The following is a 10,089-nucleotide window of genomic DNA, read 5'->3' as shown; positions in this document are numbered from 1 at the left end:
ATGAGCTCCACATACATATATAGGCAGGCTTAAGTGAGCTCTGCAAGTAAGGTATGCAGGCAGGCAATCAATGTATGGAGTCCGAGCTGCAAATGAATCAGAGCTATGCAGGGGCACCCGAGCATGACAGTCTGAGCACATTGTTTACCTGTGCACTCCTATTTATTGAATGTGGGCCGAGATTAGTGGCCCTTTGGCCACTAGAATGACCAATCAGGTTGGCAGTTAGCCAAACCTTACCATAATAGGCAAATGCCACTTGCCTGGACTTTCCAAATATGGGACACGAGTCTACACTAGGCAGGCATGAGCTGGGTGCATGGGGGCTTGCTTGCTCAAGGCCTTGTCCAGCCTGGCCTTGAAAACTTCCAGGAGGGGACATCCACAACCTCCCTGGGCAATCTATTCCAGTGCCTCACCACCCTCACTGTAAAGAGCTAACAGTCAGTCTAAATCTACCCTCTTGCAGTTTAAAGCCATTCATAATTTGACAGAGATAAAATTTAAGCAGAAACTAAATCAATTCTTCATCACTTCACCTCAATACCTGCTGCATTAAAACAATACTTCTAGTTTCTATTTCCCTTATACACATTTCATCCCAACTGACACAATGGGGAGAATACAATAAAAGGACACCCTCTTTCCTCCCCCACTCCCAAATACCTAAATGTTTTCAAGGCTGTTGCTGTGCATTTTCTCAAATATGTGTCAAATTCTCCTAGTGTTTCCCCAAAAGCTTTGATATGAGCTTTGGGAGAAATGCTGCAGAGGTTTTTAAATGGCATGAGTCCCCATATTTTTGTTCAATGACACTGCCTGGCAGCAGCAGAGGCTGGGCTTGCAGCAGCACCTGATTTTACAGCTTCAGAGGAACAGTGACTTTCCTGACTTTGCCACCTGAATTCATGGTTTTTTATGTTCTTGTTGTCAGTATCAAGAATTCTTACAGCTTGGGAAAAATAAAAGACAAGACAAGGGAGGAAATGTTGTGTCATATTTAAAGCCAATGTGAAACTCACCTGAGATGCCACTACCTTTACAGTGATCCATCTGGCTGCTGCCTCACAGCAATGCTTCTCATGCTTGAGCTGTATTCTAGATGCAGAAACTAGAGCAGTAGCTCAGGAAGCAGGAACTGGATCTAGAAGAGAAAGAGACACCCTTTTGTGTCGGTGGTTTATAATTCATTTCCCTTCTGATTCACTGAGCTCATGGAAAACCACATGCTGGAACAGAGTCTCTACCACTCCTTTGTTGAACAGTTACAGAATCACAGAAATATAGACTGGTAGTGGCTGAAAGAGACCTCTGGAAATCATCTAGTTCAACCCCTTTGCTAAAGTAGGATCACCTAGAGTAAGTTGCCCAGCATCATTTCTCTGGAGAATGTCTCCAGAGAAAGAGACTTCACAGCCTCTCTGGGCAGCCTGCTCCAGTGCCCCAGCACTCTCAAGGAAGTTTTTCCATAAGTCCAAGTGAAATCCCTTGTATTCCTGTTTGTGCCTATTGCCCTCTGTCATGTCACTGGCCAGCACTTAAACAAGCCTGGCCCCATCCTCCTGACCTCTACCCCTTAGATATTTATAAGCGTTATAAAAACCCCATTGATAAGTCACCGACAAGCTGTGAACCTGCCATGCCTCACCTATCAACTCCTTGAGCTTCCTCAGGTGCACTTCAAGGAGATGGAAACAACAACACCACAATGGTCTGGAAGACCACGCTCAGATTCAGTGAGTTGCTGCTGAATGACTGTCTATATGTATGTTCTCTGGCACATGTGCCACTTTCACGGCCCAGCATCATACTGCCCTGATGATCTATGCAGGGACCTGGAAGGAGGTTACCACAGCTGCTTTTTCTCTTCTCCACTTCGGTTTCCTTCACTCAGAAACCAGAGTGCCAGCAGTACAGATATGTGCAGATCTCTGAGTGATGACAAGATATTTGGTCAGGGTGCTGGAAAAGTGATCCTGGTTTAGCCACAAACTTGAGCATGATGAGTGTGGTTTTTTCCTACTATATCTATTTATGGAAGCTCAAACAACCCAAACAGAAACCACTGAAAACAATCAAAATGCACCAAGCAGCAAGAGTTTTGGAGGTGTTCAAGAAAAGACTGGATGAGGCACTTAGTGCCATGGTCTAGTTCACTGGATAGGGCTGGGTGCTGGGTTGGACTGGATGATCTTGGAGGTCTCTTCCAACCTGGCTGATTCTATGAAAACATGTTTACAATCAGTGCTCCTGGGCAGAGCAGACTTTATGGCACCAGGTCTACTGTGCCCCTTTATCCATCTAATGTGTTTACCTCTGGTTTAGGCAGAAAAAACATGTCCAGGCAGGGCAAGGCATAAACAAGCCTATTTTGGGGCCTACAGGCCCTCAACAACAGAACAACTTTCTCAGGCTGGCACACACAGGGAAAACAAAGCCCAGAACAGTGGGGGGCTGGCTCTGACTCAGCCTCTCCTACAAAGACAGGCTGAGAGAGCGGCAGCTCCTCAGACTGAACAAAAGCAGCTCTGGGCTCTCCTTGCAGCCTGCATCTCCACTTCTCAAGGGCACCTACATGCAACATGGGCAGGGATTGTGCACAAGGGCCTGTGGGGATAGGACATCAGACAGGGCATTCAAACTGGAGCAGGGAAGAGTCAGGCTGCACAGCAGGAGCAAGTTCTGCACAAGGAGGCTGCTGACACTCTGCAACAGCCTGCCCAGGGAGCTGCTGAAGGCTCCAGCCCTGCACACATTCCACATCACAGCTCATGTGCTCCTGGGCAGCCTGCTTTGGCTGCACATGGCCCTGATCACTGCCACGGGGTGCATAAGATGTCTTCTGAGGGTCCCTTCCAACACGATGCCATCTGGCCAAGTCTTGCACACAACACAAACTCCACCATCAAGCCCTGCAACAGCCTGCCCAGGCCACTACTGGACTCCCTCATCCTGCAGCTGGTCATCAGCTCTGCAGCTCTCATGCTCAGGGCCAGGCCTCAGTGCTCCCCTGGCACTGCTCAACCCAGCAGCTGCACTCTGCCAGCTTCAAGCCTTTGGCCACACCAAACTATGCTCTCATTCTACCAACTCCAACAGCAGCAGCAAGCTCCACAACCCTCATGCTTCACACACCAAAAACACCAACTCCAGAGATGCAGCCCAAGGCAGAGGACAGCTTTTATTGCTAGGGATTCCTGTGTCACCAGCTTGGCAAAAGCTAAACCCTTTCAGCTCTCCACTTCTGGCTGCAAGAGCACACAGAGGCTCCTCAACCCCTCTCAAAGCAGCTAAACACAAACTCTCCACACCAGGCAGGAAACCATTGGCAGTGCAAAGGCAACTCTCAGGAGGAACTACACAGAGCACTACAACAGCAGCTGAGATACACAAGACCAGAGTCTGCCCTGGCCACCACTCTCCAACAGACCTCCTCAGCCCAAAGCTTTCCAGCCATAGTCCACCTCAGACACAGCTCTCCAAACATATCCTCAGAACAAAGCTCCCCAAAACCTCCCTCCAAACCAGGACAAACCCCAGGCCTCCATGCCCCCTCCTCACCATACCTCCCTACTTCCATCATAACAAAACAAAATGAAGCAGCAGAAAATGAACACAGTCAAGGCCAAAATCAGCCTGCAAACCTCCTGCACACAGAAGAGGTGAGGTCCACATTGCCAGCGGAGAGAGTCAGGGAGAAGAAAACTGAGAGTGCAGCCACTTTGTAGGAGCAGTGCATGCAGGATTATGGCAATGAAATAAGACAGAGGACACTTCCTGCTCCACCTCCTGCACTCCCTGGTCCCAGGAGGACTGCACTTGGCAGTTGCACACAGCCCACTTCTTAAACCCAGAACAATCCCTTCAAAAGCAGATTCACCTGCAAGAAAAGGACCTGAAAGAGCCAGCAAGAAAGTTGGGCAGGGACTTTGCACAAGGGCCTGGACTGACAGGATAAGGGAGAATGGGTTGAGGCTGCAAAAGGGAAGACCCAGACTGGACACTAAGAAGAAATTCCACACAGTCATGCTGGGGAGACACTGCAGCAGCCTGCCCAGGGAGGTTGGGAGTTCCCCTTCCTCGAGGTGTTGAAGGCCACGCTAGGTGAGGCCTTCAGCAATCTGGGCCGCTAGGAGGTGGCCCTGCACATGCCAGACAGTTGCAACTGGGTGACATTTAAGGGCCCTTCCAGCCCAAACCATTACAGTAATGGAGCCAATGGGCACAAACTGCACAGTTCAAGCTAAGCAATAGCAAAGGAGCCAGGAAGCAGCAGGCTGGGGCAGTGGAAGGCAGCAAAGAGATCAACCTCAGCTGCTGGACAGAGCCACAGCTCTTCACAACTCCTAAAGGCCTCTAAAGCCTCATTAACAGCTTCAAAACTCCTCCAACTTCCTAAATGCACCTCAAGATGCATTCAACTCTTTCAACAGCACTGCAGACACTTGCCTGAGTTCTGCATTTGACAAACTCTTCAAACAAACCTGAAAATCACCAAAACAGCTTAGAAAACTCACCAGAAGTTGTTAAAACCTTTCTGCAACTCTTCCAACTCCTTCTGTAGAGACTTCAAGACCTTTCTGGGTCTCCTTAAGCGTTCCACACCCTTCCAGAAAAGAATGAAACAGGCTTAAAGCTGCATTGAAAATCATCAACATCTCTTTAAAATCTCTTGAAGGCCTCTAAAGCCTCATCACAAACCTCTCAAACCTCACACAACTTCCTCAAACTACCTCAACACTACCTCAAAAGGCAACAAATCCCTTCAGAGCTGATCCACAATTCTTCACATCTCATTCCAATCTCTCCAGCAACTCTCAACAAGTCACAGGAACTAATGCTCAAGAGAGACTCCCCAGGCTCATTCATCTGTTTGCACTCTTCAAACACACTCAAAGAGGTCTCAAACTACCCCAGAAGCCATCAACATCTCTGTGCAGCTCTCAAACCCCCTTGGAAACTGATTCAAATCCTCCAAATGCCTTAGGACTTCATAAAGCAACCTAATGAGGCTTTAAAATCTCCCTTGCGAGGCTTGAAGCTTTTCAGCAGTTTTATGGCACTCAAACTGCTTTGTACAAACCACTTCAACAGCATCAAAATCTCTTCAAACATCACCAAAACGGCCTGAAAATGACCACAACAGCTGCAAAAGGCATTAAAATAGCCTAAACCTGGACAAAGGAGGTCCAAAAATCATTAAAACTGCCTGGAATTTTAAAAAATATCTTCAAAAAAATCATTTAAAAGGCTTCAAAATATGAAAAAAAAATTTAAAAGTAACTAGCAGAAGAAACAGAAAACAAAAAAAATCTTTACAGCATTTTAAAGGCCTCAAAAGAATGAAAACACTTTTGAAAAAGATCAGAAAAAAAGCCTGGAGATCTTCAGAAGAGCTTCAGAAGTCACTGAGAGTGACCAGAAAGAACCAAAACCTCCTCTAAAGCCTCACTCCAGGCCCTGCCCAACTCCTGCACACTGATTGTGCACAGCTCTCACACAGCTTCTGCCTCTGCCACTCTCCAGCAGCCTTCACAAACCCCTCCCGAGCCTCACTACTGCCTCACAAAGCCTCACCAGCTGCTGCCAACGCCTGCAGCTGACCAAACCCTCAGCACAAGCCCTTCCAAGCCCCTGCCACTGCCCAAACCCCCTCACCACGCACCCAAACCTCTCGCCCGGAGCCTCACACACACTCGCACCACTCTGCGCCTCCTCAGCCCCGCACACAGCCGCAACACAAAGCGCCAAAAGCTCTCCCCAGCTCCTCACAGCCTCGCACCAACTCCCCACAGCTCCACAGAACCTCCGCACAGCTCTCGCCACAACCTCCCTGCGGAGAGATCCTCAGCAGCTCTGACCCAGCTCTGACTCTGCCCCTCCCGGTGCCGCTCTCGGCTCCCCCAGGCCCCGCAGCCCCTCCCGGTGCCGCTCTCGGCTCCCCCAGGCCCCGCAGCCCCTCCCGGCTCCTCTCCCCCGCCACCCCTCACGCTCCCGCAGCTCTCTCACCGCAGCGCTGCCCGCGCACACCACAGCCTCTGCTCCAGCGCTCCCACGACGCTGCCCAGCACCAGCCAAAATGGCGCTCACGCCCCTGGGGCCGGAGCCCACAGCGCCCTTGGGGGCGGGGCCGCTCTGCCCACGCCTCCCATTGGCTCTGGCTGCCAGCTCTGGGCGGGGCCTTGCCGCACCTGCGCCCCCTTGCGCTCGGCGCCGGAGGGGCGGGAGGGAGCCCTGGGCTCAGGCTGCTGAGGGCGGAGGCTGTGGGGCTCGGGGGGGGCTGTGGCTCTGGGGGGTTCTGACACCTCCGGAACCTCTCTGCACAGCTCTGCAGAAGGCCCAGCACGAGGAGCAGGCACTGTGGGGCCAGGCCCAGGGGCTCAGGCAGGAGCACCCCTGGCTGCTGGCCCAGCACTGCCAGCTGCAGGCACTGGCACTGGGGGGGGGCTAAAGCCCTGAACCCCCAAACAGCCTCACCTGACTCCCTGTGCCCCGCCCCAAGCAGCCCACGCTGGACCCTGGCACAAGCAGGAGGAGCCAAGGCCCAGCCCAAAATGCCCCCAGCAAAGCTACAACAGCAGCCTGAGACCTCCAAGTGCCTCCCTGGCACCCTCAGGTACCCCCTGGCACCCCAAAGGACCAGAGGCTCACTGGGGTGCTGAGGGCAAGTTGGGCACATTGGGCACAGGGCTGGGGCTTGCTGAGGGCAGGGACAAAGGCAGAGCCCAGCTGGGGGCACAGAGACACCTGCAGAGAGCAGGGCACAGCTCCATGCCCCAGGGCAGGCAGAGGCTGCCACCTGCCAAGTGTGGGCACCTCTGCCCAGCAAGCCCCTGCAGCCCCTGGGGCTGGAGCAGCAGGAGGTGCCCACTCATGTCCCTGAGGCCTTCTCCTGCCTGCTCTCAGCAGCTTCAGCTCCACCTGGCACACACAAAGCCCCTGGAGCCAGCCTGGGGCCTGCTGCTGCCTCTGCAGCCTGCACAGCTCTGTCCCTGCCAGCCACAGCCTGCCCTGTCCTGCTGGGGCCTGCTTTGCCTGCTGGCAGAGGGCTGGGAGGTGCCCACCCTGGGCAGGATGGCAAAGGAGCAGCTCTGGGCAGCTCCAGCCTGGACAGAGGCTGCAGGGACAGCTGCGACCAGAGCTGCCACCCCCCGTGGGCACCCCTCACCCAAAAACGCCCCAAGAAACCACCCCACAGGCCCTGGGGGTACTTGGGGGGCACAGGAGGCATTTGGGGGATACAGAAGGAGCATTTTGGGGGCCCTGGGGGCAAATCTGAGATGCCAGGAGGGAAACCAAAGAGCCTTGGGAAAGCATTTTGGGGTCCCAGGCTGCTCTTTGAGGCTGCCTGCAGGCACCTGAGGGGCCTGGGCTGCCCTGGGGCACCCTGGGGGCAGTTCTGAGTGCCAGGAGCCATTCTGGGGGCCCTCAGGGCAATGAGAGGGTCCCCAGACACAGGCAGGGGGCTGGGGGCACTCGAGGCAGTGCTGGCAGCACAGGGCTGGGCACACCACACCCCCACAGCAAGGCTCTGGGGGGCACAGAGGGCTCCGATGCCACCGCCCCCAGCACAGCCAAACCGCCCCACGGCTGCCACTGGCCCCAGGCGCTCCCAAGCTTGGGCTCGGCACAGCCACAGCACCCACGCCTGGCACCCCCACCGCACCCACGCCTGGCACCCCCACCAAAGCCAGCCCACGGCCTGCCCCAGGCTCCCCCCGGGCCCAGCCCTCAGCCCAGCGCTGCCCTGCAGCACCGCAGCCGCCCGGCCCCTGCCGCCACGAAGCCTCCAAGCCCCAGGGCTCGCCGCGGACACGAAGCCTCCACGGCAGCCTCTGCCGCAAGCCAGCCCCACGCTCACCGCCACCTCTCCTGCCCACACCAGCCCCCACGGCGCCGCTCCCACCTCAGCTCTGCCGCCAGCCCAGCAGGCAGCAGAGGGGCCAGGGCCAGGCACACAGCGCCAGGGCAGACCCCGCAGGGCACCCGTGGGCTCCGCTTGCTCACACAGCAGCGGCCACAGGGGGCCTGTAGCTGCCCCGAGCAGCGACAGAGAGCGGCAGAGCGGCACCAGGAGCCCCCCACACACCCACCCCTGCCCGGCCCCACCCGCGCCCACACAGCCGCACACAGCCCTCCCACAGCACCGCACACACACCCCCTGCACACCTCTGCCAGCCCAACCCACACCCCACGGACACAGCTCCCACACCGCCCCCAGCACCACACACCCACGCAGCTCCCCACGGCCCCACGCAGCTCCCCACACCGCCCCAGCGCCGCACACCCACGCAGCTCCCCACGGCCTGCCCACGGCCCCACGCAGCTCCCCACACTCACACCCCCCACACCCGCACACAGCCTCTCGCAGCCCCAGCGCTGCCCACTCCCACCCTCACGCCCCTCACCCACACCACAGCCACGCAGAGCCTGACCCACGCCCGCCCACTGCTGCCGCACAAACCTGCACCCACCCAGCGCACCCCCACGCACCCCACGCACCCTCCGCACCCCCGACCCCACAGGCCCTTCCCCAACCCCAGCACAAGACCCTCAGCCCCCGCGGGTTCCGCTCCCCCCCAGCCCCAGCGCTGCCCTCTCCCCACCTGCCACACGCAGGGGACGCAGAGCAGAGGCCGAGGCAGAGCTCCGCGCACAGGAAGGTGCCGAGCGCCGGCCCCGGCAGGCTCCTGCGGGCCTGGGCCAGCCCAGAGCCTGCGCTGCAGATCTCTGCTCTGCCGCGGCCGCAGCCACGGCTCCGGGGAGCGGAAGCGGAGCTCGGGCCGGAACCCAAGTCCCGCCCACAGCCTGCAGCCGCAGCCAATCAGCGCCGCCCAGAGCCTGTTTGAGTTCTTGTCCTGACACATCTCACAGCCAATCAGTGCAGCAATCTCCATTGGCTCCTTCTCACAGCCAATGAGTGCAGCAGACATCTCCACTGGTTCCTTCTCACAGCCAATGAGTGCAGCAGACATCTCCATTGGCTCCTTCTCACAGCCAATGAGTGCAGCAGACATCTCCATTGGATCCTCTGCACAGCCAATGAGTGCAGCAGACATCTCCACTGGTTCCTTCTCACAGCCAATGAGTGCAGCAATCTCCACTGGTTCCTTCTCACAGCCAATGAGTGCAGCAGACATCTCCATTGGTTCCTTCTCACAGCCAATGAGTGCAGCAGACATCTCCATTGGCTCCTTCTCACAGCCAATGAGTGCAGCAGACATCTCCACTGGTTCCTTCTCACAGCCAATGAGTGCAGCAGACATCTCCATTGGTTCCTTCTCACACCCAATGAGTGCAGCAGACATCTCCATTGGTTCCTTCTCACAGCCAGTGAGTGCAGCAGACATCTCCATTGGCTCCTTCTCACAGCCAATCATCTAACTCCTCTCACCAAACCATCCCAGCCAGGCTCACCCCAGCACACTCCACCCCTGTCTGTGTCACTCAGAGCACTGCTGAGGTCTCTCTGTCTAATCTAAACCAAGATTTGCACTGATGAACATCACAATTCAGGTCACATTTCCCTGTGGCTATCCCAGGTGTAGGTGATTGAAAACCTCAGCAAGCACCATCCTTACAGCTCCCTGCAGGCTCCTACAGACCCCTGCAGACCCTTACAGTACTCTGCAGCACCTTACAGATCCTTGCAGTCCCCTACAGACTCCTGCAAACCCTTACAGACCCCTGCAGACTGCTGGGGTAGGCCTGACAGGCCCAAAATAGGCTTCTCCATCTCCTGCCTTGCCCAGGCTGTTTCTCTGCTCCACCAGAGAGGCAAGTGCAGGAAAAGGACACCAAGGAACCTGCACCCACTGAGTGAGGCCTGCCCAGGGCCCTGTGGGAAACAAGGAGCACACTTAGCTTGTGCCTGCCCAGTGCAGGGCCTGTGCTTTTCCCAAAGCAGGGAAAAGTGAGCCTGGGCCTTTGCCTGATGTGGCAAGGCCTGGCTACCTGCCATCCTGATTGGCTGTTCTGTGTCCCAAGGGCAATGAAGCTCAGCCCACACTGAGGAAAGGAGATATGCAGGTGCACAGCCTCTGCTTTGCTGCCTGCTCTCTGCCGTGCTCTGCCGCTGCCTGCTGCAGT

General features: G+C 56.0%; 1 protein-coding gene and 1 long non-coding RNA gene across 6 annotated transcripts in view; one reads left to right on the top strand and one right to left on the bottom strand.

Moving 5' to 3' along the window:
• The window catches only part of LOC135174260 (uncharacterized), a 128,518-nt gene extending 119,670 nt beyond the window's left edge, over positions 1-8,848 (bottom strand). Inside the window, exons 1-3 of one of the 4 annotated variants that reach the window (XR_010301838.1) lie at positions 8,607-8,848; positions 4,518-4,606; positions 1,023-1,144 (exon numbers count right to left, since the gene is read on the bottom strand). This is a non-coding gene — a long non-coding RNA (uncharacterized LOC135174260). Of the gene's footprint in view, positions 1-1,022; positions 1,145-4,517; positions 4,607-6,009; positions 6,441-8,606 lie in introns of those variants that run through there. The other 3 variants (XR_010301837.1, XR_010301839.1, XR_010301836.1) reach the window with 3 other exon arrangements.
• LOC135174253 (gastrula zinc finger protein XlCGF26.1-like) overlaps positions 1-10,089 on the top strand; it is a 182,787-nt gene that overhangs the window by 67,605 nt on the left and 105,093 nt on the right. The gene's annotated exons all lie outside the window — the stretch shown is intronic.

This window comes from Pogoniulus pusillus, unplaced genomic scaffold (assembly GCF_015220805.1).
Source record: "Pogoniulus pusillus isolate bPogPus1 unplaced genomic scaffold, bPogPus1.pri scaffold_51_arrow_ctg1, whole genome shotgun sequence".
Lineage (NCBI taxonomy): Eukaryota > Metazoa > Chordata > Aves > Piciformes > Lybiidae > Pogoniulus > Pogoniulus pusillus.
Note: the sequence above shows the minus strand (reverse complement) of the source record. Positions and strands in the feature narration are given on the sequence as shown.